A 27,691-nucleotide genomic window follows, 5' to 3' on the forward strand; every position below is an offset into this window, starting at 1 on the left:
TGATAACCATCTCACTTCAGTATGTAGCAAAAGCTGCACATGTTAACTGCCCATTTCATTACTAAGCATACTGAACAGACCTGAATTCATTGGTTGGGCTTTGATAAACTTTTAAACTCTACTTTGACAGCAGAGTCTAGCACAGATTTGAAATCATCAGGCATGTTCTTGACTGCCAGTGCCTCGCCGCGGTGGACGCTGCAATGCATCCACTTCACATCCAGACCGACCTCTCTAATCTGTGCAACTATACCACTGTGCCGGCCTGTCATCGCTCTGGCACCGTCTGTACAAACTCCAATACATTTATTCCAGTCGATGCCATTCTCTTCGATAAATTAATTAATTCAGAAGAGAAATATGCTCCCCTGTATAGTTCTTGTTGGTAGTGGCTTACAGAACAGAAAGTCTTCATGGCACATGCCCTCAAACTCTTATCTAACATAAACGTGCAAATTGGCCAAATCAGTGACATCAGTAGACTCATCTAATTGTAGTGAAAAGCATCTGCTCATCTTAATCCACTCTATCAGTGTACTTCTGGCATCATGTACCATATCAATAATTTTGAGAGTGAAAGGGGCATCAGGTTGAGCTGTTGAGCAGCTTTTTCTCCACACATAATGCATCAGCTCTTTTGCCAATGGTAAACAAAGTTCGTCACCAATAGTGTGGACTTATCTGCTTTAGCAATCCGCAGACTAGGCATGGTAAGATGCTTTTTGGGCTTTGGAAACTGGAGTAGCACTGTTCCTTATGGCGGACTTGTGCTGCTTCAGATCTTTTAAGTTTCCTCTGAAAAAATCAACAGGCATATCCTTCAAGATGGCATGTTTCATGGTGAAGTGCCACCTCAGATGCGCTGGCTTCATGCTCTCATTGCTGAGCATCTCAGCACACAACACACTGTGGTCTTGGCTCGTCCTCCTTCCCGATGTAAGTAAATCCCAAACTTAGATAATTTTGGATTGTACCGCCTTATTGCCGTTTTCCGACGCTTGTGCTGTATGTATCGGGTTCAGCATCAGAGCCAGTGTCCATTTATTATTCTTCTCCTTGTCAACATGTGTCTGATCTATCGGAGCTGGGTTCAGTCCTCTTGGAGTCTTGTCCTTTCAGCCATGATAAAGCAGTTGATTTTTGTGAGGTATTAATTGTCGATTGCTCTATTGGCGGATGTGGCGCTACACTGTCTCTCTGAGAGCTCGTGTATACACTCATTTATTAGCACGCGCAGTACCGACGTAGCGAACAGGAACTTAATAGACGTAATAAACAATTTTTATTAAAATATAAAATATAAAAAACCTTCTCAATCTTTGTTAAACAAATTCAAAACATTAAAAATATAGAATTTACATAGATTTTATTATTATTATTATTTTAATTACATTTTTTTCTGTGCACACAACAAATTACAGGGTAGTCTGGCGTACCACCTGGGGGTGATCCGCGTACCACAGTTTGAGAACCACTGTACTAAGCCATTAGACAGCTTCACATCTTTTGAAATTCACCAGGTAGAATTTAGGCTTAATCCACCGCTTCAGTTTATAGCTGTTTATAGGCCACCAGGCCCCTATTATTTTTTTATGACCGAATATAGCGATCTCTTATGTGACTTACACTATGATAAACTCATTATTTTGGGGGACTTTAACATACATATTGACATTATAGATGACCCCCTCACTGTTAATTTCTTGTCCCTATTGGAGTCTGTAGGTTTCACTCAGCATATGTCAGGACCCACACATCGTCACAATCACAAAATAGGTCTAGTTATTACCCGTGGGGTACAGATCCACAACCTAATAATATCACCCTTAGCTTTATCAAAACAGGATCTGTAGATTAATTAGTAAATCATTTCAACAATACACTAAGCACAGCTTTAGATACAGTAGCTCCATTAAGGACACGACAAATTAAACCAATGAAACACTCACCATGGTTTAACCAACAACCTTGCTCACTTAAAACAGAATGTCGTACATATGAACGTAAATGAAGAGCTAGAGGTGTTCCATATGGTATGGAATGACAGTATAAAAAAAATACAAGCAGGCCCTCTCCTCTGCTAGGTCTGCCTACTACTCGAATTTAATAGAGACTCATAAGAATAACCCACATTTTCTTTATAATACAATAGCGACACTTACTAATCAGCAGGTAAAGCCTTCAGAGGTTATCCCCCCCAATATCACCTGCAATTACTTAATGGATCATTTCAATAGCAAAGTTAACGGCATTAGAAAACAGATAGAACTGAAAAAAATACACAAATACTATAGCCGACGCATGCAGTCCTTCACAGCCCCTGCCTAGCTTGGACTCGTTTAATGCAGTAAATCACCAGGAATTGGTCTCCTTAATTACTAAAATGAAAACTAAAATCTGCGCACTAGACCCTATACCCACTAAACTGCTAAAACAATCTCTGCCATTAATTATTCACATAATACACAATATCATTAATGTCTCTTTAAATGGCCCTGTTAAAAGTATTAAATGACGTGTTTCAGTCCTCCGACTTAGGGCACGCCACTGTTATTATTTGATTAGACTTCAGTGCAGCTTTTGACACAATCGACCACAAAATCTTTATACACCACTTAGAAAACCTTGTTGGCCTGTATCACAATGTTTTGTCATGGTTTAAATCAAATCTGTCAAACAGACTCCAATATGTACAGATTAACGAAAACCACTCAAATGTAACTGAGGTTAAGTACGGAGTCCCACAGGACTGTCCTCAGACCTATACTTTTTTCATTGTACATGCTCCCTTTAAGTGATATCATTAGAAGACATAATATTAACTTTCAAAGTTGCGCAGACTACAAACAATTATATCTGTCAGTAAATCCTAAAAATACCATTGACCTAGAAAAACGAATCTGCTGTCTGTCTGAGATTAAAACATGGATGACAAAAAAATGTCTTATGCTTAATTCTGACAAAACAGAAGTCCTAATTTTTGGAGACAAAAATCTAACTGTTCATGATGCAGTGACAAAACTGAGTAATGATAACTTAAAATTTTCCCTAAGGAGATGGCACGAAACCTGGGTGTCATCTGTGATCATAATCTATCCTTTGAATCACACATTCAGAATGTGTCGAGATCTTCCTTCCTCCAGCTTAGAAACATTGCTAGACCAAGACAATTCCTCTCGTTACATCACACTGAGAAATTGACACATGCATTTGTTACATCTAGATTGGATTACTGTAATGCCATTCTGTCAGGTAGCACAAACGGAGCTGTTTCTGCACTTCAGTTAGTCCAAAATGCTGCTGCAAGAATTAACTAAATCAAAAAACATGAACACATCACTTCAGTATTGGCTTCTCTTCACTGGCTGCCCGTGCGCTACAGGATAGACTTAAAGTTATCTTATTAACATTTAAAGCACTAAAGGGACTGGCACCTCCCTACTTAAATGATCTCCTTATTGAATACACTCCAGGTCGGCCATTGAGATCCCAGGAAGCCAGTTACATAGCCCTTTCTAAAATAAACAAGAAAACCGCAGGTGGTAGAGCATTCAGTTATAGGGCCCCGAAACTGTGGAATCTGTCTTAGCCTTTAAATCATGGTTGAAGACTCATCTGTTTAGTATCTGTTTTTCTAGCCCATAGTGCCGCCAAGTGTACCATGGACATGGTACACAACTGTCTTTGGAAATGTCCTGCATTGCATGACCAGTATCTGAGCACAACTGACTTCTTGTCTTCCTGGAACAGCCCCTTCTGAGAGTCCGATGAGGCACCTCATCCCCCACCATGGAAGTCTAACGTGGCACAACCATCCTCCGGGGCACCCCACCACGGAGGGCCAACGGGGCATCCACTCCCAAGGTCTGACAAGCCATCACCACCCAAAGGCTGTTGATGGCCCAACCCCCTCACCCCCGATGGCCGGCAAAAGGCCTCCTCCAGAGGGAGGACCACAGCTAGCAGCACGGATCAAGAACTTTCTGATCTCCTTTTTTCTGTAATAACTATACTGCCTGGAGGGGAGGCAACCATTAGGCCTAGGCCCTAAGCCGTGGACCCCCAGAGATTCATTTTCTCCTACATGCCATCCATAGGAGTTTATTGTTTTTCTCTCCTCCGTGCCTAAATGGTTTATTTATTTAAATGTTCACTTACTTTATTTTAGATCATATAAACGGTTTACAGGTCTATATTTATTTTACTTTATTGTATTATTTTATTTTTATGTATATTTGTTGTATGTTTACCAATCTGTAAAGCGCTCTGTGGCTGCCCTGCGAAGGGCGCTATACAAATAAAAATTGATTGATTGAATTGATTCCTTCTCGTGAAAAGTTTCTACCGCATCTCTCACATTGAGAGTGGTCGCCTTTACTGTATTTAAAATTTCAAAATGCAGTTTCTATTTCACGTTTCCTTCTATGTAAAGGACATACATGCCCCTGACCAGTGTGGGACTCAGCTTGTACAATGTACGAAACTGTGCCTCCTGAAACTAGTTTGAGACCATTGTTGTGTTTGGGTTAGCAAATAGGTTTGTTGGACATTCTACAACTGAAAATAAACACTATCACAGCAAACTCAGCATTTGGTAAGATTGTTATTTTCAGTTTTGCAGTTCATTGGAGCTCCAGAAAGACTGAAATACAAAATCCGAGGCTGATGGTGATGGCTTGGTTTTCTAAATATATACATGTATGTAGGCTATATAAAAAATCAATTTTGATCAATACACATTATATAATTAATAGTGCCAGTGCCAAAACTTAACATGTCAAATTTTATGTTCATACTGCAGGTAATGTAATTTGGGAAACTTATTTTACTGTGTGTGTTTAACAGTTAGAAAGAGCAGCTTACAGTTTATCACAATCATTTACACACTGAAATTGATTCTGTGAACACAGAATTTCAACAGATGATTTCAACAAAACTATCAGCATTATTCAAAAAATGTCAGATTCATTAAACTGTTTTTGTTAAACCCAGCATACAGTTCTCTATATAATCCTTCACATCCTTCACCAGTGACACCAGTGACACCTCATGTGTTTATGTGGAAAGCACTGCCATTCAATATACCAAACTCTAATCACTGAAACTCAACACTGTTAACACACTAGGCACATTTCAGATCCGTATCAAATGCATCAGAACATTTTATCATGATCAGTGGTGTTGCGTTTACACTGTCATTTGATCAGGATCACACAGGGGGTGTCACCTATGCACTAGCACACGAGTGCAAACTGCATCATATGCATAAGGGCCTATATTAAATTATTCATTTATAACACAGCTATATCAAAATGTAATTTTATCTCGTTGCAAATTATTCTAATAAGTAAAACCAATGCACTTGCATATTTTTCTGAAACATTTTTGCATTTTTTGCAAACAAAATAAAGTTAAATTTCACAGCTGAAGCATTTTAAATGAGAATATAATTCTATATTTTTTGCTAAGATAAAGTAACAAGCCATTTAGTGATAATTTTAAGAATATTTTATTTGTAATAAGGGAAGTTGGGATCTGCTCCACTGATGTCTGTCACCATGACCTGCCTTTAAAACACCACTGCATTAGCATGTCAGACCAAACTTAATTATATGTATATATTAAATTAGTTTTATGACACAGGGCTGTATTGAAAATTGTGTTTATCTCATTACAAATTATTATAACATGTTCTATATTTTTACTAACACAAAATAACAAGCCATTTAGTGGTAGATTTAACAATATATTTAACAATAGGTAGGGAGGTGATAGGGAAGTGTTCAGTCTGTTCCAATGATGTGAAGGTGTTTGTCTGCCCCCGTCTCTAGAACAAACGCTGCCGCAGTGCATGCTGGAACTTGAGCCAGTCGAGCGTTTACACTGCCAGGATCAAATGCTACCCATACATTTGATCCAGATCTGTACCATCTTCCTGAGTGGCACCTTTGATCCGATTGCCAAGTATTTACACTGCCATTACTGATCCTGATCAAATGCTACAGAAATGGCAGTGTGAATGTGCCTGTCCTCAAGATGCAAACACTATTAAACTTAGGCTAATTGTTCAAAGAACAAACACAACTTTGGCATGAACAAAAGTGCTGCAGCTGAGCTCACCTGTGTTTTGCAAAATCATTCTTTGTGCAGATGTCAGCCACCATAGACCACCATAGACCAACAGCTGTGGTATTATAAAGTCAAAATGTCATGCACATCACTAATGTTCACACATACTATGGGATTTATACTTTGTCTATGTATGTTTATTAAAGAATGGACATTTAGACTTACTTGCAGTTGTTTTTTTCATTATTTTATTGAGATTTTAATTTTTGTATTAAGTCTGCAAAGATTACGAGGAAAAAATGGTGGGACCTAAATAAATAAATTACAGGGATTTAAATGTGCATTTGCTTTTTCCTTATGTTAATACAGTTTTGGATGGAAAAAAGTCAAGAGCTGGTGACCGGCCACAAAGACAGCTATAGTGAGATGCCCTGGTCTAGTAGAACAACACTGTAATCACTGCCTCTTTCTTCAAGAATAGCCAATGCGTTTACAGGCGAAGCACACGGTTTCTCATCCACACACCAAAATATCCCATGTACACACTGAAAGTCGCAAAAACAAGAGTATCGCACCCTTCCCCTCGCTAATGTGCAACATAAAACACAAAAATACAGGATCGTCGAATAAGGAGCAAAGTGTAAATTATATTCAATAATGGACAGTATTTGTTATTTTTTTCCATCACAATATATTAAATGCATGCATCCTGGAGTGCGTAACAATACGAACCGCCAGAATAATATATAAGTGACTTCACTGATAAGTATTCACTGTTTATCAATTACTATTCGTGACTCGAACCCGTTGGTTTTCTTCAGTAACACCGGATCAGTGGGCTTCCCATGCTGACTGACGGAAGAGCAGTGTGGTTTTATTTAACTCCATTCATAAATCACAACAATTGCCCGGACAAATTATTAAGATGTTTATCAGTCGATATATGCACATTTCTGAACACTTACCAAAGTGTAAAACTACATTTCTAACTTTTGATTCAGGAACGGTGGGAACTACATACCATTCAGTGTACGAAGAAGCCATTTTAGATATAGAACTGTACATCCGGGGATGTTCCCAAACCACTTCCACTTCCGTCTAGTCATGAATGTTCATAGTCATGAATGTTGCTAGCTTCTCGCTATTGAACTATTGTATCCTCCACCTGTGCAAGTACTGTTCTTCTTTTTCTTACTGTGAGTGGTATGTATTTTCCACGTTTCTTAATGAAAAATTGGAAATGTAATGAATTGTAAGCGCGCTGATGCGGTGTTACTGAAGGAAACCAGAGATTCGAGTCACGAATAGTACATGATAGCAATGAATAAGAGTCACTGTCATATATGTATATATATATATGAATAATTTACTTTGAAAATGCTATGTAATCTTCCTCGTTTTTTATTAATTTTATTTAAAGAAAATAAAAACAACAGTGAAGGTTCATATTGTTACGCACGGCAGGATGCATGCATTTGCTATATTGCGATGGAAAAAACAGATACTGTCCATTGAATATTATTTACAGTTTGCGCCTTATTCCACGATCCTGTACTTTAGTGTTGTATGTTGTACATTAGCGAGGAGAAGGGTGCGTTACTCTTTTGTCCTGAAGAAAGCCCGTGATCACACTGTTGATCTGCTAGACCAGGGCATCTCATTAGCTGTCTTTATGTTGATCTGGATGGGCATCTCACTATAGCTGACTTTATGTTGATATCATAGACCAGGACATCTCACTATAGCTGTCTTTGTGTTCATGTTAATCTGCTTTACAAGGGCATCTCACTATAGCTGTCTTGTATGTTGATCTGCTAGACCAGGGCATCTCACATAGCTGTCTTTGCTCTGTGTGTTTGTTTTGATCTTTGTTGTTGGTCTTTATCGTGTCAGTGAGTGGCCGTTTCCTGCCTGCGAAGCTGCTGCACCGTCTCTCATATTCAGAGCAATTAGAGACAACTCGCTAATATTGACACATGCATATGAAATATATGTTTTCAGATGTATTCTAATCCTGTCAGTTCAAATGACGTCCTCAGAGATATGAATAAACATATTGATAAGTGTTAATACTAGTGGCACAATTATCAGGGCACAATTTCTACTATCATATTATAAACAAATGAAATGCTTTAGACCAATGTATTTCCGATTTTCAAAATGTCACAGGATAATGGATAATTAAACCTATCAATTTTAAACCTGGCATTTTTGTTATTTGCGTAAAAAAACTGTATCCATCTAATATGACAGTGTATTTATGACCGTTTACAAATGTTACAAAACTGAAACACACGAGAGTTCTATACACTCTTAAAAGTAAAGTGTTGAAATTCTAAATAAAAAATGTGTTGATAGTACTATGACACATTTTGTGTTGTTTTCTACACAATATGTGCAGGGTACGGTCTTTCTTCTAATACAATCGAAGTGTGTTATTTATTTATAACCATAATCCTCTGCGAAATGTATTTCAACGAGTCGCCTTCCACATACCCTTTACATGAGGACAGCGCTGAGTGTTTGAACTTTTTACAAAACGTGTTCTGTGGCCACTAAATTACGGGAGGTGAGTATCATTCATTTATTTTAATCCTTAGTTTGTGTTCTGTTTGACTTAATTTTAAAATTGTAACAAAAGTAATTAATTGCCGTATTAGTACATTAGAGCTGGGACCATGTGAAACAAAACCCCTCAGAATTTCGAATTTAAAACTCGAAATTTCAAATTGTAATTTCTAAAATTCGGGTTTAACATGATAAATTCTTGTTTTGTTTTTTCTTTGACATGGCCCCAGGGCTCTTCCGTATATTAGATATATTAGATGTAGAAGATTATTATTATAAGCCAGTCCTCAGTGACGCCCCCAGTGCGTTAAAATGTGTTTTGGTATTGTGTCTCAGGGGGACTGTAATTTATATAGTGAGGTTTAAATAATAATTCATCATTTAATTAAATATAGAAATTGATACATTATCATGTTACTTCACTTTCGACCTGTCCATAGGCCTGCTGTAGTAGTAGACGTCTCCTCTCCACACGGAAACTACAGGGACGTCTGTGAATCGCATTGAGTCTCATCTGATCTCACTGGTCATCTGAGCAGCAGAGCCCAGCAGCGTCATCTTCGCCAGGAATGACAAGATATTACTGAACTTGAGTCTGTATGTGGGGCTGTTATACTTACCAACATTGGATGTATAACATATTTAGTGTTTTTGAATGTATTATTTCTGTATTCATTCATGTTATTTACATATTTAAAATATCCGGATTTAGACGTTTAACAGATGTTAACTTCATTGTTAAACTTAAAGTGGATTATTCCACAAATGTTAAATGCATATTATGCTGTATATAACTCTAAAACATTTGTATTATCTATTATTTGATATATTACTAATTTTCATAACATTTTTTGGGTAAATAAGACCCTGTTCACATATGAGATTTAGGCCAGGCCCTGGGCCTGGTGAAAACTAGTCCAGCTTTTTGACCTGGCCTAACTGTTTTGACCCAGGTTAAAGGCCACCTAAATGTGAATATGAACGTTCCGGGCCCTGGGCCGGATGGAAAGCGTCAGTGCATGACGCAACTCAAACCACGCCCCCAGATACTCGCGTGTCTGATTCAGAGGAGACGCCGCTTCTTGCACAAGTAAATACAGGCACCAAAACAGTATTTTCTCTATACGATCTATAGCCTTACATGTACGGATACATTTCGCGAGCTCACATCTTTATATATATATATATATATATATATATATATATATATATATATATATATATATATATATATATATAAAAAGTATAGGCTAAGTAATGAGTTATAATGTAAACAGTTAAAACTACTCGGTCAATGAAAGGTGTCAAGTAGGTGTAGCTGGTAAACTTGCTATTGTTTTTTCTTCTTCTACTAAGTATGACTGAAGTGTGAAATTTAACAGTATGCAATTTTCAGGTGTAAAATGCATTGTGAAATTGTGAACGGGACCAGGTAACTTTATTCACTTTTATTCGAATTTTGCATTAAAATGATATAAATTTAACCGAAGAAGGTTTCAATTCAAATCAATGCATTTTAAAATGAGACCAGCTGTTTACTATGCAATCCGAAATGCAATTATATTGAGCTGTGCAGTACAATTACAGAAACAGGAGTTACGACGAATTCAGTGACCACTAGGATTCTTGTGACCAGGTGGATGCAATCCCCGTTGTCTGCCTACGGGAGCGCACGATCACACGCTCGCGGCGCAAAGCGCGTCATTGTCCATAGCGCACAGCGCATATCTCTGTGCAATTGTACATGTTGAATGGATTGTTTAAAAACAACAGCAGCTATACAGATTGTTTATTGAGATGTGTATACATTAGTTACACTTGCTATACGATGTAAGTATATGTACTCTTACTGTAGGTTATCGAACTTTATATACATAGTTAAAGTTGCACTTCCTGACAGCTTTTCACAATGATCACACACACAGGTGAAGCAATAACAGAAATTTAGAACTTGAAAGGAGATTATAATGGTCAATTATTTGCCATCTGAATGCACATTCACACTTTTGTGACTAGTGTGTATTTGCTCTCAATAAGGAAGAGGTCACCATTTTTTCCAAGGGGCACAGTTTCTTACAGTCAATGGAAAATTTGGTGACCGTCCTGTAAATCAAGCAGGAGTTCTTCAAAAATGCCCAAACTTTTACTGCTAGTGTGTCCCCCTCCAACCTGCATACACAACCATGTTTGTGACTCTGGTGTGTATTTGCTCTCAATAAGGAAGGGGTCACCATTTTTTCCAAGGGGCACAGTTTCTTACAGACACTGGAAAATTTGGTGACTCCCCCTTTGGAGTTAACAACTGGGATGATGCAGAAATTAAAGCACTGTTTACAATGTGGATGGAATGTATGAGCACTGCTGTCTATGAGGATATAACCATAGAAGCGATCACAGAAGGCTTCTTTCGAGTGATATCAATCACAAAGTTAAAAGGAAAATAAAAATGCAAAGATCAGACTTTAAAAATGACAACAAACGCAGTGGAGTACAGAGAAAAGGTTTCACGTTTTTCCGAGGAACTGCTGAGTAGCAGCTTGGATTGCATGGGACAGATTGACCTGCAGCAAACAGCACCGAAGAGACAGACACTTTTGAAGTATTACTATTGTAATATATGTACTGTATGTGTGTGTGTATGTAATACACATTTTCAGATTATAAATCTCAATAGGCTATTGATAAGTAATGCATTTGAATTGTTGTGATTTAATGTAGATGTCCTAATAAATGTGCTTCGCTTTCGGGTGAAAACATTTTTAGACTTGCAAAACCGAAGATAGACATTTGAGAAGGGATGTCAATTCCCCAGTTTTTTTTCAACAAAAATATTGAACCGATGGATAGACTATATATATATATATATATATATATATATATATATACACACTCACCTAAAGGATTATTAGGAACACCATACTAATACTGTGTTTGACCCCCTTTCGCCTTCAGAACTGCCTTAATTCTACGTGGCATTGATTCAACAAGGTGCTGAAAGCATTCTTTAGAAATGTTGGCCCATATTGATAGGATAGCATCTTGCAGTTGATGGAGATTTGTGGGATGCACATCCAGGGCACGAAGCTCCCGTTCCACCACATCCCAAAGATGCTCTATTGGGTTGAGATCTGGTGACTGTGGGGGCCAGTTTAGTACAGTGAACTCATTGTCATGTTCAAGAAACCAATTTGAAATGATTCGACCTTTGTGACATGGTGCATTATCCTGCTGGAAGTAGCCATCAGAGGATGGGTACATGGTGGTCATAAAGGGATGGACATGGTCAGAAACAATGCTCAGGTAGGCCGTGGCATTTAAACGATGCCCAATTGGCACTAAGGGGCCTAAAGTGTGCCAAGAAAACATCCCCCACACCATATAAGCCTTATGTTTTCAATGGGTGTGTTTTTGTTTCACCACGGCGCTCAGTAGTGTGCGTGCAGCGCTGCTGTGCTGAGAATCACTGTAGTTAGAAGCTTCCAACAGAAAACTAAAGCACCATAACTATGTTAAAAACAATTGTAAATTATAATAAAAGCTGTAAAACAAAATAAACATGTATTTATGTATTTATTGTCTGAAGTCTGACAAAGGATTTTATGGTAATATTTAAAAAACAATATTTAGACAATAGTTTGAGAAAATGTATCGGTACATTATTGGCACGGGCGTCGCAAGGCATCCCAGGCAATTGCCTGGGGCCCCGGGCTGGGGGGGTGCCCAAATGGGAAAACATCCCCCCCCCCCGCTCTCACGGGAGAAAACTCCGTCCGCCCCTTCCCCTCCCCGTTCTCACGGGAGAAAATACCAACACCGTCAGGAATTATTTTGCCTGGGGCCCCCACATACTCTAGAATCGCCACTGATTAGTGGTGGAATGTGTGACAATACCGATATTTCTGTGAAAGGGTTGGGTTGGGTTGGGTTGGGTAAGTAATTATCGGCCGATAATATCAGTGCTCTGATATATCTGTCTGGCCCTACTATTAACATCTATATATATATATATATATATATAATATTGTGCTTGTGTTTTTTTTTTCAGATGACTCCAAACTGGGTTTGTTCAGTGTATGCTGAGGGGTAGTGGACGATCCAGGGACCTATGGAAATGAATGCCTGATGTTGGATGGTTGGATAGTTGCAATGAATTACAGGATTTGTGAACTTGGGAGACAATGCCTCTCCCTTTCAAAATATTCACCTTTTGTTGCCTTATAGTCTGGAATTAAAATGCATTCAAATATTTTTTCACTTATCTACACATCGTATCCCACAACTTCCAAGTGAAAAAAATATTCAAAAAATTTGTAGAAAAAATAAAATAAAAATAAAAACTGAAATAACTGGGTTGGGTAAGTGTCCGCCACCCTAGCTCAGGTGTAAACAATCAAATTCAAAATCACACACCAAGTTAAATGGCCTCCACCTATGTTAAATTGTAGTGATTCACAAGATTTCAGGATAAATTCATCAGCTTCTGTAGGTTCCCTCTGCTGGGTGCATTTCAAAGCAAAAACTCAACCATGAGAACCAGGGAGCTTTCTACAGAACTCCGGGACAAAGTTGTTGAAAGGCACAGATCAGGGGCTGGGTATAAAAAAATATCAAAGGCCTTGGATATCCCTTGGAGCACAGTCGAAGTGATTATTAAGAAGTGGAAGGTGTATGGCACCACCAACACCTTGCCTAGGTCAGGCCGTCCCTCCAAAGTGGATGACCGAGCAAAAACTAAACTGAAGACCAGAGAGCTTTCAGAAGAACTCCGGGACAAAGTTGTTGAAAGGCACAGATCAGGGCATGGTTATAAAAATATATCAAAGGCCTTGGATATCCCTTGGAGCACGGTCAAATCAATTATTAAGAAGTGGAAGGTGAATGGCACCACCAAGACCCTGCCTAGATCAGGTCGACCCTCCAAACTGGATGACCGAGGAAAAAGGAGACTGGTCAGAGAGGCTACCAAAAGGCCAATTGCAACTTTGCAGGAGCTACAGGCTTTTATGGCCAAAACTGGTCAAAGTGTACATGTGACAACAATATCCCGAGCACTCCACAAATCTGGCATGTATCAGCAGAGGTAAGTTGCTTAATTGAATCCTTAGTTGCAAGATCAATTCAATCATTATCAATAGATCATTTTGAACAACAACCAAAAAAAACCCCACAAAAAACCCAGCAAGACATGGAGTCCCCACAAACATGGTTGGGAAACCCTGTTTTATTGTATCTACATTTTTGTTGTAGACACTAGACTAGTATTGTAAGTAGAGTAGTCATCACTTACCTGCACTACTTGAACTATTCTTTCAATGGGAAGGAGAGAAACTCAGGGCTCAAATTTTAAGGCATTTCCTTAAGATAAGAGTGCAATATGTTGTTGCTGAAAACCAAACATTACTGCAAGTGGATTTGTTGGACAAAAGAAGCAGTAGGCATAATTAATGCAGCTCAGTAGACATTAGTTAATGTGGCGATTTACATTACAAGTTGGGGATGCATGATCAACAAATAATTGTGTGCATGTAAAATTTATTTAGTTGCATATTGCTATATTCAATCTTCAGTATTCTATTTCTTTCTTTACAGCTTTGGTAAGAAGTTAATTTCCAGAAAGGTACTACATCACAGAGAAGCTCAGCAATGCACACATGGTTCACAATAGGAATCTACACACTGAGAAATAGATGCTTTTTCAATTTCATCATTATTTTGTTTAAACGTGTTTAAACAGCTGAACAAGCGATAGTGATCAAACGCAATCAGGACCTCCCAGGACACAGACCACTGATGACAATGCCAGTGATGTACTTTTTTGTACCTGCTGCCCACAACAAATCTCACAACAGCCTGATGTTCTGTGGTGCACACTGACAAGGTACTCATCATCTCGAAATGTGGACTGATAGTGCCACAAGTGGTGTGACTGGACTATGGGATTCTTGTGCATGCATGATGGGGTTGTGAACCTCAGAGCAAATAAAAACTGGGGGACACCAATTTAACAAATTATTGAGACATTTCCTTTAGGCCTACTTGTTTTTATTTGAACCTGTAGTTTTGTGATTGAGCTAATAATGTTCAAACTGCTGGCAAAGTTTCCCCAAAACAGAATCTATTTCAACATGTTTCAAAACATGCTGAAGTAGGCTAATAAGTAACATGATATGTAACAATGGCAGTGAGCTCCAAAATTCACAAATGAGAAAAAAAAAGCCTGCTAGAAAGTGCTAAACTGCAGTTGACGGATTAATTCAGCATTTGACACTCACCACTTCCAGTCTTATTGAATAAATGTAATGTTCCTTTCATCAACAGAAACTATGGATAGTGTCAAATAGTGTAAGGTAAGTAGAGCTCAAAACCAATTCCATTGACTAAAGAAGCAAATTCTGATTGTGAGTATTATACAAAATGTTCCAAGTAGTTTACAAGTAAAATGTATGCCTCAACAATGTGTAATTGTGGATGTTATTTTTGAAAGTGCACAAGTTGAACAATGATAATGATGTCCTTTGGTTATTTATTTATTTTATGTCCAGTGTTTAGGAGATATGGCAGGTCTTTCAGTATGTACAGTGACTTTTTGATTTAATTTATAAAGGAGGTGGAAGGTAGAGTGCATTATTCTGGTATACCCAAAGTATGTTTTTCTGCATTTGTTTTTAATTGCCACTCATTAAGAGCTGGAGACTGAGAAATGTACAACACTTAAGGTTACAGCTATGCAATACAGAAGCTCAGCTGCGTATAACCTGAAAATGTACTTCAGTTCTATGGTTCTAAATCAACTGTCAACGCAACAGACATATGACAGTATTAAATCATAATGTAGTTAACTGATGTTGTCTATATGTTTGCTTTGGTATTTGAGGTTTCAAAAACCATTGTACCCTTTGATATTTTTCATAGGTATTGTGTTTATATCAGCAGTAACAGCCCATATTAAACCACTGTTGAATGAAAGCCTCTCAAGAAGATTACACTTTCTACATACTGTATGCATATATGTATGTATGTGTGTATGTATAGTCAAAAGGTTTAGAACACCTACATTTTTCCAGATTGTATTGAAATTTACACAGTTTAATGTCTCAATGTACTCTGAAATTAAAGCATAGAACAAATAAACAATTGGAGATAAAAAAGAAATCATGGAATTACTTTGTTTAACAGAATTTAACCCTTTAAGGTAACAAACTCCTCTGGTACCCTTAAAAGGGCACCAAATCCGTGTGCTTCTCTTTAATCCCACGTGTACTCTTCACTGTTGTGTTGTCTGCCAAGTGTTTGGTATATCATGAAAGCTGACACTCTCTTCAACGATGTGAAGCATTCTCTAATGTGAAACCCCCCCGCATTATACCCCCCGCATTTACGATGAAATCGATTACATCCATTATAAATAAATCGCTGGCAACGAATTTCATTGTCGATTAGTTGGGTCTACCGGCACAACTACTATAAAAAATTATAATTTAAAGACGGCGCCAGCTGCAACTACACCCGTGAAAAGTCGTGAAAGTATTCTAAAGTCTTCTAAACACTGAATACTGCAAAGAAGACAGTTTGCTGCAACATGTGCAAAGCTGAACTCACATGGCGCGGGAGCGCGACAATGACGCATGAGCACCTGAAGAGAAAACACACGGAGCCGTGATGACAGAGGAGGAAGACAATCAGCTGGTACAGGCAGTGGCACTGGATCCGACACGTCATTTATAGTCTAATATCCGAAAAGGTGTCCGTCAATGACATTTCACTTATTATTATTATTATTATTATTATTATTATTATTATTATTAATAATAATAATAATAATAATAATAATAATAATAATAATAATAATATTATTATTATTATTATTATTATTATTATTATTATTATTATTATTACACATTGGATCCGTTAAAACCGCACTAAGTACACAGCCTTTCCGATAGAACATCAAAAAATGAAAATTGAAAAATTGAAAACTTTTGACCGGAAGTGTATATATATCTTAAAATATAAATACTATAGTATATTACTTATACAATGACTATTATTATTGTTAAAGGGTTTCAATAAATAGTTTTTTGGCCACTAGATGGAGCAATAGTCTTGTATTCTTGAAAAAAACATGTTTGGGACAGTGTGTGTACATGTCTATTCTATATATCAGAACCAGGGACTAACATAAGACCCTGGACTTTGACCCAGACAGGCCCACCACAACTGGCCTACCAATACTCCACTGCCCCCGACCCACCGACGCACACACGTTCACACATCAGCCCCTAATACCAGCATCGAGCTGCATCACAGCTATTGTTGGACACTAAAGTGGAGGGGACACCAGTCTACATTTTGCTAGAAAATGTAGAATGAAACATGTTGCTTCTACAGTTTTGCTTTTACTTTCAGGGGACACCATTCTACATTTTGTAGAGAATGTAGATATTATGTTTATGGGTAGACGACTATATTATTAATTAAATGTTCAATATGAATCATCCATATTTTTCATTATTAATTATAAACGTGTTAGTGAAATGTGTCTATTCCATGTTTTCCAAAGGCAATGTCAAGTTATTGTTGCACAACATGAGTTCTAGGACAGGGATGGCTAACCTTTTTTGACTGTACCCAAAATATGGTTTGTAAAATATATGTATGTTGCTAAGTGCTAAGGGTGCTAATGGTAAATAAGGGATTCAAAATGTATACATGGGCTAATCGGCACCTTTTTAAAACAATGATTATATTTATTTTTGAAGTGGAAGAGGGGTTGTTGTGGCAATATGATTCAAAGGCATATAAACAGACTTAAACCAGTTTATTTTGTATCCCTAGAGTTTACCAAAATGATCAATTAAATGCAGTGTGTTAGGGACTGAATCAGAGATATCAGATAGAAACAATAAAATGTCATCAGCATAAAGTGGTATATGGTGTTTGGAGCTCTGTACAGTAATGGGAGCTATATTGTTACTTCGTCCAATAGCATGCACCAATGGTTCTAAGGACAGGACAAATAATAATGGTGACAATGGGCAGCCCAGGTACCTCTGCTGAGTGCAAACTGAGGGGAACATTGACCCAGTCTGCACAAATGCAGTAGGATTGCTGTATAAAGTGCGGATCATATTTATAAAAGAATGGCCAAAGCCAAAGCATCCTAGAACTGCCAACAGATAGTTTCATGCCAGGCGATCAACTGCCTTCTCAGCATCCAGAGAAAATACAGCACAAGAGTCGGGTTGATGGGGGGGCTTGGTCTATAATATGAAAAAGACGCCATACGTTGTCTGAAGCAAGGCGGCTCTTTAAAAACCCGGTCTGATCATGATGTATTAGGTTACACACATATTTTTCCAACCACCTAGAAAAAACTATAGCAAACAATTTAGATCTGAATTTAAAAGTGAAAGGGGCCTGTAGCTGGCACAGTCTAAAGGGTCTTTTCCTTTCTTAACAAGTAATGAAATCAAAGCCGATTTCTGATCTCTATGGAAAGAGACAGTTTGCAGTGAAAAAATTATAGAATGGAGTATTAATGAACCAACTTGATCCCATATTGCCAGCAATAATAATTGAATAATGCCATCCAACCCAGGTGATATTCGCTTCTGCATGGATTGAGCTGCTGCCTCTAATTCTTGCAACATTAAAGGAGCATCCAAGTGCTCCGCCTGTTCACCTCCCATAATGAAAGTGGGTTGGTTGCAGTATTACGGTTGATTTCTAGGAAATCTCTCAAACTCTCTGTGAGCTGTTATAGAGCTTCATTCTGAAGTAAAAATGAGTTAAAATGCCAGCGTTTAGCAAGCTTAATTCCTGGGACCAAGTCAAATGAATACAAAACCAGAGCATGATCAGAAATAAGAATGGCAATATATCTGTGGAATAATATTATGCATAATAAATGGGGAGATAAAAATGTAGTCGATGCGAGAGTATATTTTGTGTCTATGCGAAAAGAATGTGAAATCTTTAACACCATTGTTTCTCAGACTCCAAGCATCATGTACATTTAAATCTTGTGCAAAGTTTTGATAGTATTTCGAGGCAGAGGTAAGAGACCTGGCAGTGCCCCCAACAATAAGTGCACAATCTGGGATTGCTGATAGCTTAACCCTGATGTTCTCAGGGTGCTAAGCACAGTTTCACACTGTTAAGTGTTGCTATTACTTGACAGAAACACTATCATTTTTTGAACTGTTAATGGTAATATTTAACTTTCTGTTAACCCCTTTTGTTTCATTCAAGACTCAGGAGTGAGCAATTACTTTATAGTGTTTATTTTGAAATCTATTAACATCAGCAGATTTGAGATGTGTCACCTGAATTAATGCAATTGTAACGTTTTTATGATGTAAAAAATCTAAACATTTTGCTCTTTTAATGGGTGAGTTAAGACCACGCATGTTCCATGACATACAATTATAGTTAGCCATTATGGAGGTTTAAAATAGGCACTACGGGGCCACTCCTCCCATGTGTACTGAGTGTGTGTAACAGAGATTGCATAGTTAAAAGACAGCAATGAAAGAAGTAAACATATCCTGGAATTAGCATCAGCCAGATCAAATAAAACTAAAATAAAAAATGTTTTAAATAGCCCTACACTGGTATAACAATGTGCTCCCAAGCGATTGCCTAATAAATGTAATCTGATATACAAAAATAAACACAGAACTATTGTAACAAAACTGACTAGCTCAGAGAAGCAGCAGCTCATAAGCGACGCTGTGACCCTCATTGCCAGAACAAAAACAAAAAATATTAGATAGATGCAAAACCCACACCCAAAAACCCAAAACATAATGCACTTCAGGAAGGTAGAAATATATAAAATGATAATACAATGTAGAAAAGAGAAACAGGATGTCTGTATTGCAAAACAATTACATTAAATGATAGTGCATAACTAATCCCATCCCAATATATGGATGTACTGTATACTGTATACATATACTACCATGTGGATGTAACTTACATACAGTCCCGATTAAGCAGATCCCATGCTATAGGGTTCAGTTAACCATATTAGAGCAGTAGTGTTTTCCAAATGCGAGAAAAAAACAAAACAAAAAAACACACATTTCTGGTGTAGCAGCAGATTATGCAGCAGATTTAGTCCATAGATTAAGTATTAGATAATCCCAAAACGAATCTTTTCGCTTCCTTTGCTGAGTCAAACATATTGTGTTGGCCGTTGTGAATGATCTTCAGTTTTGCCTGGTATAACAAGAAGTTCTGGACTCCAAGCTGCCTGAGAGATTTCTGAACTGGGGCGAAACATTTTCTTCGCTGGGCAGTAAAGGCGGAGTAATCAGGAATAAAAAGTAGAGAGCTTCCGTCTATCCGGGGTGGTGTAGCTACATTTCTGGTAGCCCTAAGAATGAGCTGCCGATCAGTGTAGCGAAGTAATTTAAAAATGAAGGTGTGAGGCCTATCTCTGTGAGCACTAGATCCATCATAGTTTTAATCTCAGCAATGATTTTGCTTTTTAAACACTCCATGATGCATTCCACAATAAAATCTCTCAGCGAATGAAGCTGGGACACTGGCAGCGTCTGATCCCGTGGATCCTTCCAGCTGGGCTCAGTCACATTCTGTGCTGGGAACTCAAAGGTAAGTAGCTGTTTTCTGGCTTTTTTACTCTTGGCTTTCATAGTTGGGGAAGGTGTATTCAAGTCCATGGCTGATGAATCCCTTTTCTCTGGTGTCTCCATTGTTGGTAGCAAAACATGCCCTTCACTGAAATAATAAGCATATTTTTAATAAATCGGGCAATGAGTGTGGGAGCTCTCAAACTAAGCCGCAATCTTGGGTGGAAGACACTGGCAGTTCTCCCTATCCAGTCTATTTTTTAATGTTCCCAAATTGTCGCTTCAACCACATTGCTGGGGAGTTTGTTCCAGATTGTGGCAACTCTTTGGGTAAAGAAGTGTCTCCTGTTTTCTGTCTTGAATGCCTTCAAGCCCAATTTCCATTTGTGTCCCTGGGTCCGTGTGTCCCTGCAGATCTGGAAAAGCTCCTCTGGTTTGATGTGGTCAATGCCTTTCATGATTTTGAAGACTTGAATCAAGCCCCCACGTAGTCTCCTCTGTTCCAGGGTGAAAATGTTCAGTTCTCTCAGTCTCTCCAAGTAGTACATTCCCTTCCAACCTGGAATAAGTCTGGTTGCTCTCCTCAGAACTGCCTCTAGAGCAGCAATATCTTTCTTGACGTGTGGAGCCAGAACTGTACACAAGTTCCCACATAGTATTCTCTTTTTGCATTTTGTTAGCCTTTTGTATTGCTTTCCCACATTATTTAAATGGCTCCTAGGTCTTTCTCATGAATTACCTCTTCCAGTTCTATTCCTCCCATAGTGTATTACAGTGGACATTTTTGTTACCTGCATGTATTACCTTGCACTTGTCCACATTGAATTTCATCTGCCAGGTGTCAGCCCACAACTGAATGTTATCTAAGTCCCTTTGAATAGCCTGTGCTGCCGAGATTGTATCTGCTGAGCCACCTATTTTAGTATCATCTGCAAATTTTACAAGTTTGCTTACTATCCAGATCATTAATATAGATTAGAAAAAGCAAAGGCCCTAGTACTGATCCCTGTGGAACTCCACTAACAACCTCACTCCAGTTAGAAGCAACTCCTCTAATCGACACCCTCTGTTTCATATACTTCAACCATTTCATAATCCATCTACTTACATTACCCTGAATGCCTACAGCTTCCAATTTGAGGATCAGTCTTTGGTGTGGAACCTTATCAAAAGCTTTCTGAAAATCTAAGTATATCATATCATATGCTTTCACATGATCTACAGCTGCAGTTAAAAAATTCTAATAAATTAGTAAGACATGATCTGCCTCATCTAGACCCATTTTGATTATCTCCAAGAATATGGTTTTCATTAAGATGTTCCTCTATTTTCTGTCTAATCATTTTTTCCAACATTTTACAGGTGATGCAGGTGAGACTGATTGGTCTGTAATTTCCTGGCTCAGTTTTGTCCCCTTTCTTGTGGATTGGTATGACATTTGCGGTCTTCCAGTCAGTCGGCACATCCCCTGTTCTAAGTGTCATTTGGAATATTTGACTTAGCGGCCTTTAAATAATTTCCCTCATTTCTTTAAGTACTGTTGGAAATATCCCATCTGTCCCAGGTGATTTGTTTGTTTTTAATTCTGCTAGTCCCTTTAGTACCTCCTCCGCATTTATCCTGATCTCCCTTAGGATTTGACTGGACTGACTGTTAACCTGTGGCATGTTATCTGTCTTTTCTTTTGTAAAAACCTCTGTGAAATACTCATTTAGAACATTTGCTACATCTTGTTCGTTTTCCAAGATACTTCAATTTGTGCCCTTTATCTGTTTCACTTCCTCCCTTATTGTCCTCTTGCTGTTGTAATATTGAAAAAAAGCTTTTTGCATTAGTTTTAGCTCCAAGAGCAATTTTTCTTTGTATTTCCCTCTTTGCTTTCCTGATCCCTTTCTTAAGATCTCTTTGCAGCTCAACATATTCTATGTATTTTGTTTCATCTCCATCCCTTTTGTATGCACTATACAACATTTTCTTCCTCTTGATATTTTTTTGCATACCTCTATTAAACCATTTTGGCCAGTGTTTTTTGGTCCTCAATTTGCTAAGTTTTGGTACAGATTTCTCCTGAGCCTCATGTAGTATATTCTTAAAATATAACCATCCATTTTCAACTGAATTTGTATCCAGTGTGCTCCAGTCTACCTCTTCTAAGTGCTGCCTCATACCTTCACGTTTTGCTTTTCTGAAATTGTAGACCATTGTTTTAGACTTGGGCCTTGTTTTTTAAAAGAATGCCTCAAACCTAACCATATTGTGATCACAATATGATCACAAACAGCAGGTTTGAGTGACGGTTCTTCCTTCCTAACCCAATCAGTGAGCATGCTTTGTTTATAATTAAATTCCGAGGCCATGTAGTTGCACCACTCAGTCTATGGGTCAGTCAGTGCTGACTGTCAGACCAGCCCACCTGCTCACTGATTGGGTTAGGAAGAACTGTCACTCAAACCTGCTGGACCAAGGGACACCCATGATCCACGCCTCCCTGTAAATCTCACCCTCACAGCAAAACAGTGCCAAAACTCGTAAATGAAAAAAAAAAAAAAACGAAAGCAGAGAAACTCTCGGCGAAAGCAAAAATTGCAGCATCGCAAGCAAAGACAGGAACTTCAGGCGAGTTTTGCTCTCGATTTAACATTTTTTGTTTTCAAGTTGTTATTTTTCCCTTTCGATACATTTTTTTTGTTTACAATTCTATACATTTTGCATTTGATTTTTTAATTTTTGATCTCAACATCAAGTTTTCTTTTGTTTACAATATAATTTTTTTTGAATGCGATACTTATGGCGCTAATTTGAATCCATATAAACTGGTGAAGTTGCAATATAGTATACTGTTGAAAACAGAAACACAGGATACTGTTATCGTCATTGTGATGTCCTCTAGGACCAAAGGAAAGGATCCAAGTGCAGGCTTTTAGAGTTGAAGCAGATAATCCAATAAGGGCAAAATTAGAGAGCATAAACAGGGACAGTCCAGGTCAAACGATCAAGCTAGTAGGGAGATCTGAAAGGGGTAAACAAGAGAAGGATGCAAGAGGTCAAAAGTACACAGGAAGGCACTCAAGAAACAAGGCTTAGAAATGATCCAGGAGAGAATGCAAGACTTCACGATGAATCTAGGAAACAGAGGGGTTTAAGTACTGTGAAGGAGAGAGGGATTGAACGAGGTGAATGAAGGATTGACCAATGATAGGAGAGGAGGACAGAACAGGTGCACCTGGTAGGGAAGAATGTGGAAAGACTGGTTTGACTGGATAAAGTAAAGGAGAAGCACTAAACTAGTATTCGGGAGAGGGAGACCTCTGGTGGTGAACTAAGGTAGAAACAGGGGAGACCGTGACAGTCATCTATGACCTATCTTATCTGTATTATTTTTATTATTATCAAAGAGATAAGAAGTGCAGACAAGATTCAGTGAATTCCTAGGTATATACTAAAAGGAAAACAGGAAAACCTAAAAAAAGATCTAACAATGTATAAGTAAGCAGGAGCATCATGAAGCATAGTTACATAAAGTGCAACATTACAGGAGTGCTGAAGAACACAGGAGAATAAGTGGCTAAATTACAGGTACACTGTGAACAGGTGTGTCCTGAGTAATCACCTGAAAGTGCTCAGGGACTGTGCTGTCCTGACCTCAGGTGTAAGGTCTTTCCACCACTTAGGGGCCAGGGTTGGAGGAAGGGGAGCACAGAGGGGTCAAAGTTAGTCTTCTGGCACAGGAGGAGCACAGAGGTCTGGAGGGAGTGTAGGTTGCTAGTTGCAGTGTAATACATTTGCATTTTTTAAAATGAAACTGATAGTCAAATTCATAATAGACTAATAAGTATTTTCTTTTTCAAGAGCTAAAATTTAATTTAAGGTGGAATGATCCTATAGGATGCGACCAAGTTAAGGATCCGGCTTGCTATGGTCCTGTACTCAATTAAGTGTTTTTGGAAAATGAACGGATAATCATATATATTTAAATTAAAAAATGAGGTGTCATATGTTTCTTAAGTTAAAAGCTTTTGAAAGAGAACTCGGAAAACTCAGGATGTTCCAGAAAGTGGTGTTGGTGGGGGAATTGGTGGCACTGCGTTCCCTGGACCAAGACAACTATACCAAGGCACCAGAATTCAGACAAATAACACTGGAGCTGTAAGAGGCTGTGTTTTTCTGACAAGGCCCAGATTACCTTGGGTCATTTAAGAGTGCAGAGCCCTGTTAAACAGAGCCAGGGTTCCAGTGCATTGCCCTTGAAAAAAATGGGTTGGGTGTAGTTTTACTGGGAAGTAATTCCTCAGTTCTTCACCTGTGAAATGAAAGCAACATTTTATATTTAAGAGGTAGTTAGTAGAGGAATATGAATGTTTCAAACATACTTGTAATACTTACAGTATTCATTAATAATAGGACATTGTCAATAGATAGTCCCAACAAAATATGTGTTTCTAAAAAATTGATATTGATATTGTTGTGTGACAACCTATCAGGAATTCTCCTGTAACTAGGACGAACTACTTAACATTAATTTCTGTTGCCACTTCCTGAAACTTAATGCTAATTACAGTTCTAAAGGCAGTTAGTGACAGCAGAGATAAATGTTGAAAATAGGCAGGCTTATCTGTAACATCATCAGTGGATAGCTAAAGAATTTCTAAAGCATCTATGAAATATTAATATCATATTCATAAATTATCATTAAGTACAACCTTCACATGAATTGATACCAAATAAATGTCCGTATCAAAATCAATCAACCATACCACCCGAGTTTCTGCACCTTTCCAGGGGACAAAGCAAGTTCTCCCCCATGGGATTGTGCAGTTACCATTACAACCATCCTGTCGCTGACAAGAGAACTACAATCATATTATTAGTATCCAAGGAATTTGCATATTGGTGAGCACTAGCTTGTGTATTTAGATCAATAACACATACAAACAACTCCCTTGGCTAATTTGATTATAATATACATTTGACAATGCTCAGAAATACACAACACATGTATTTTTTTGACATGTACAAACTCTCCCTTGAAGTGTAAAATGCAATAACAGTGCACTATGATGTTCACAGTATGTGTGTGGTGTGTGTATGTCAGGAGGAGCAACTTCCTGGATCTACTATTAATTCCCTGTTAACAGTCAATGACATAGGAGCCAGAAAATCATCAACAAATGGTAAGGAAAATCTTACATAAAACTATTAGTTTTAACTCTTAAGAAGTTTTAACTTTAAGAAGAAATGGCTGTAGTGCATTAACCTACTGTAAGGCAAATGTCCATCAAAATTGTATTTTGTGTAAACTCAAATTTAAATTAAAGGTAAGTATATGTTTTATAATATGTTGTGTAATTTCTTATCACAAGTTGTATCAGTTATCTAATGAGATGTAAAGTGTAAATTAATATGTACATATGGTATTAAGTCACTGTGTTAATCCTCATGCTTCCAATAGTATGGCATCAATATAACTGTTTTTTTTCCATACCATTATAAAAGCTTCTTGTTTTCAGATCAACAACTTCATTTGTTGTTCCATTTATCCTAAAAAAACAACAACACATTCAAACAGTGATAACAGTGATGTTCATTAAAATGTGTTAAAGCAGCCTATGCGTTTCATCATGGCACTGTCTTTGTCTGTATTCAGATATTAAGCGGCCAGTAATTGTGCTATTAGCAGTCCTGCGTGGGAGGGAGGGCCATCCTGACCAGCCTTGTGTGATTCAACACAACACAGGTGTGCACTGTCCTCATTGGTTACAGGCAGCACTGTGAAGTATTGGTTAGGGCTCTGGATTTGTGACTGGAAGGTTGTGGGTTCAAATCCTGGGTGAGGTAGTGCTGTTGTACCCTTAAGCAATGTATTTCACTTAAATTGCTCTAGTAAAACGCCCAGCTGTATAAATGGGTACAAATGTAAGTTGTCCTGGATAAGAGTGTCAGCTAAATGACAGAAATAATAATAATATAGTTTTACACTTGTCAAATGTATTTATATGAAAATATAAACATCTCCACTTTGTGATTTGCAATACATGATATTCATATAAGTTTATGGAGTGATGTCTTATTTCTGTTATTTAGATTACAAAGTGAACTAGTCTTCTGGATAATGTTGTATTTTTGTTGTGTGTAGTGTTAGCCTATGTAGTCCGATTCTGTTTTTATTCTACTTGTATCATTGCCAACAACTATATAATTCACACGCAACTGCAGTTTGGTGATCTGCATTTGATCAGATAAGTCTGTAGACTATATGGAAATTCAGCTGGTAAATGTATTTATTTCCTGGCTAGTTGGTCTGAGTATGCATTTACAGTTTTCACACATTCCTTTTGGTACATACAGCAAATGTCTTTCTTCACCACAACCAAGTTCATCTAAAACTCATATAGTAGTACAGACAACATTTGATATTCATTTTTATATATAATAATTATTACTTATATTGAAAAAAGTCTATACATAAGAAATAACACCACCACTGTATTAGAATCTAACCCACAACATCAGGTTCACAGCTGTGTTTCTTCTTCTTATTATTATTATTATTTTTATTTCTTATCCAGGGCGACTTACAACATAAGTGCAAAAATACAGAGAAGTACAAGGCATCAATCATTACAAATTCAACTTAGCTAAAACATAGCAATTCAAAATAATACAATTTACAAATTCCAGTTTACAATTTAAACAAGTACAGTAAGAGACTTCCTACATCCTGGACAGTGAAAGCTAAGTGCTGTCAAGATGTAGGGTTACAGACGAGGGCTACGGGAAAGGGAGCAAGGAGGAAAACAATCAAGAACGCGAGGAGCATAATAAGCTGAAGTGCTATCTAGCAGGGATAGAGGACTAATATTACAAGTGCTGTCGGAAGAGATGCGTCTTGAGTAAGCACCGGAATGAGGTCAAGGACTCTGCTGTTTTGACTTCGATAGGCAGGTCGTTCCACCACTTAGGGGCCAGGGATGAGAAGGAGCGGGCTCTGGAGGAAGGAGAGTGGAGAGGAGGCAGAGTTAGCCTTCTGGCACTGGAGGAGCGCAGTGGTCTGGAGGGGATGTATGGAGAGACGAGTGACTGAAGGTAGCTTGGTGCAGTGTGGTCAAGACAGCGGTAGGTGAGGGTCAAAGTCTTGAACTGAATGCGTGCTGCTATCGGGAGCCAGTGGAGGGAGCGGAGCAGTGGAGTAGCGTGTGCGAATCGTGGCAGAGAGAATAACAGACGAGCCGCAGAGTTCCGGATGAGCTGGAGTGGGCGGGTAGTGGATGCAGGCAGGCCGGCCAGGAGGGAGTTGCAGTAGTCCAGGCGGGAGAGGACCAGTGACTGGATGAGGAGCTGAGTTGAGTAGTCGGTGAGGAAGGGACGGATCCAGCGTATGTTGCTCAGGAAGAATCTGCAGGTGTGCATCAGCGTGGTGATGTGCTGGGAGTAGGAGAGCGCAGGATCGAGGGTGACTC

The 27,691-nt window shown here is 38.2% G+C and overlaps 2 long non-coding RNA genes across 3 annotated transcripts in view; one reads left to right on the forward strand and one right to left on the reverse strand.

Moving 5' to 3' along the window:
- Positions 1-7,147, reverse strand: part of LOC136718808 (uncharacterized) — a 47,611-nt gene extending 40,464 nt beyond the window's left edge. The window contains exon 1 of one of the 2 annotated variants that reach the window (XR_010805325.1): positions 7,091-7,147. This is a non-coding gene — a long non-coding RNA (uncharacterized LOC136718808). Of the gene's footprint in view, positions 1-7,034 lie in introns of both variants that reach the window. The other variant, XR_010805324.1, reaches the window with a different exon arrangement.
- A 19-nt stretch (positions 7,148-7,166) lies between these two features.
- On the forward strand, positions 7,167-16,373 carry LOC136718809 (uncharacterized). The gene is made up of 3 exons (XR_010805326.1): positions 7,167-7,272; positions 12,683-13,717; positions 14,227-16,373. It is a non-coding gene; the product is annotated as an uncharacterized LOC136718809 (long non-coding RNA).
- The last annotated feature ends 11,318 nt before the right edge of the window (positions 16,374-27,691 follow it).

Source organism: Amia ocellicauda, chromosome 23 (assembly GCF_036373705.1).
Source record: "Amia ocellicauda isolate fAmiCal2 chromosome 23, fAmiCal2.hap1, whole genome shotgun sequence".
Lineage (NCBI taxonomy): Eukaryota > Metazoa > Chordata > Actinopteri > Amiiformes > Amiidae > Amia > Amia ocellicauda.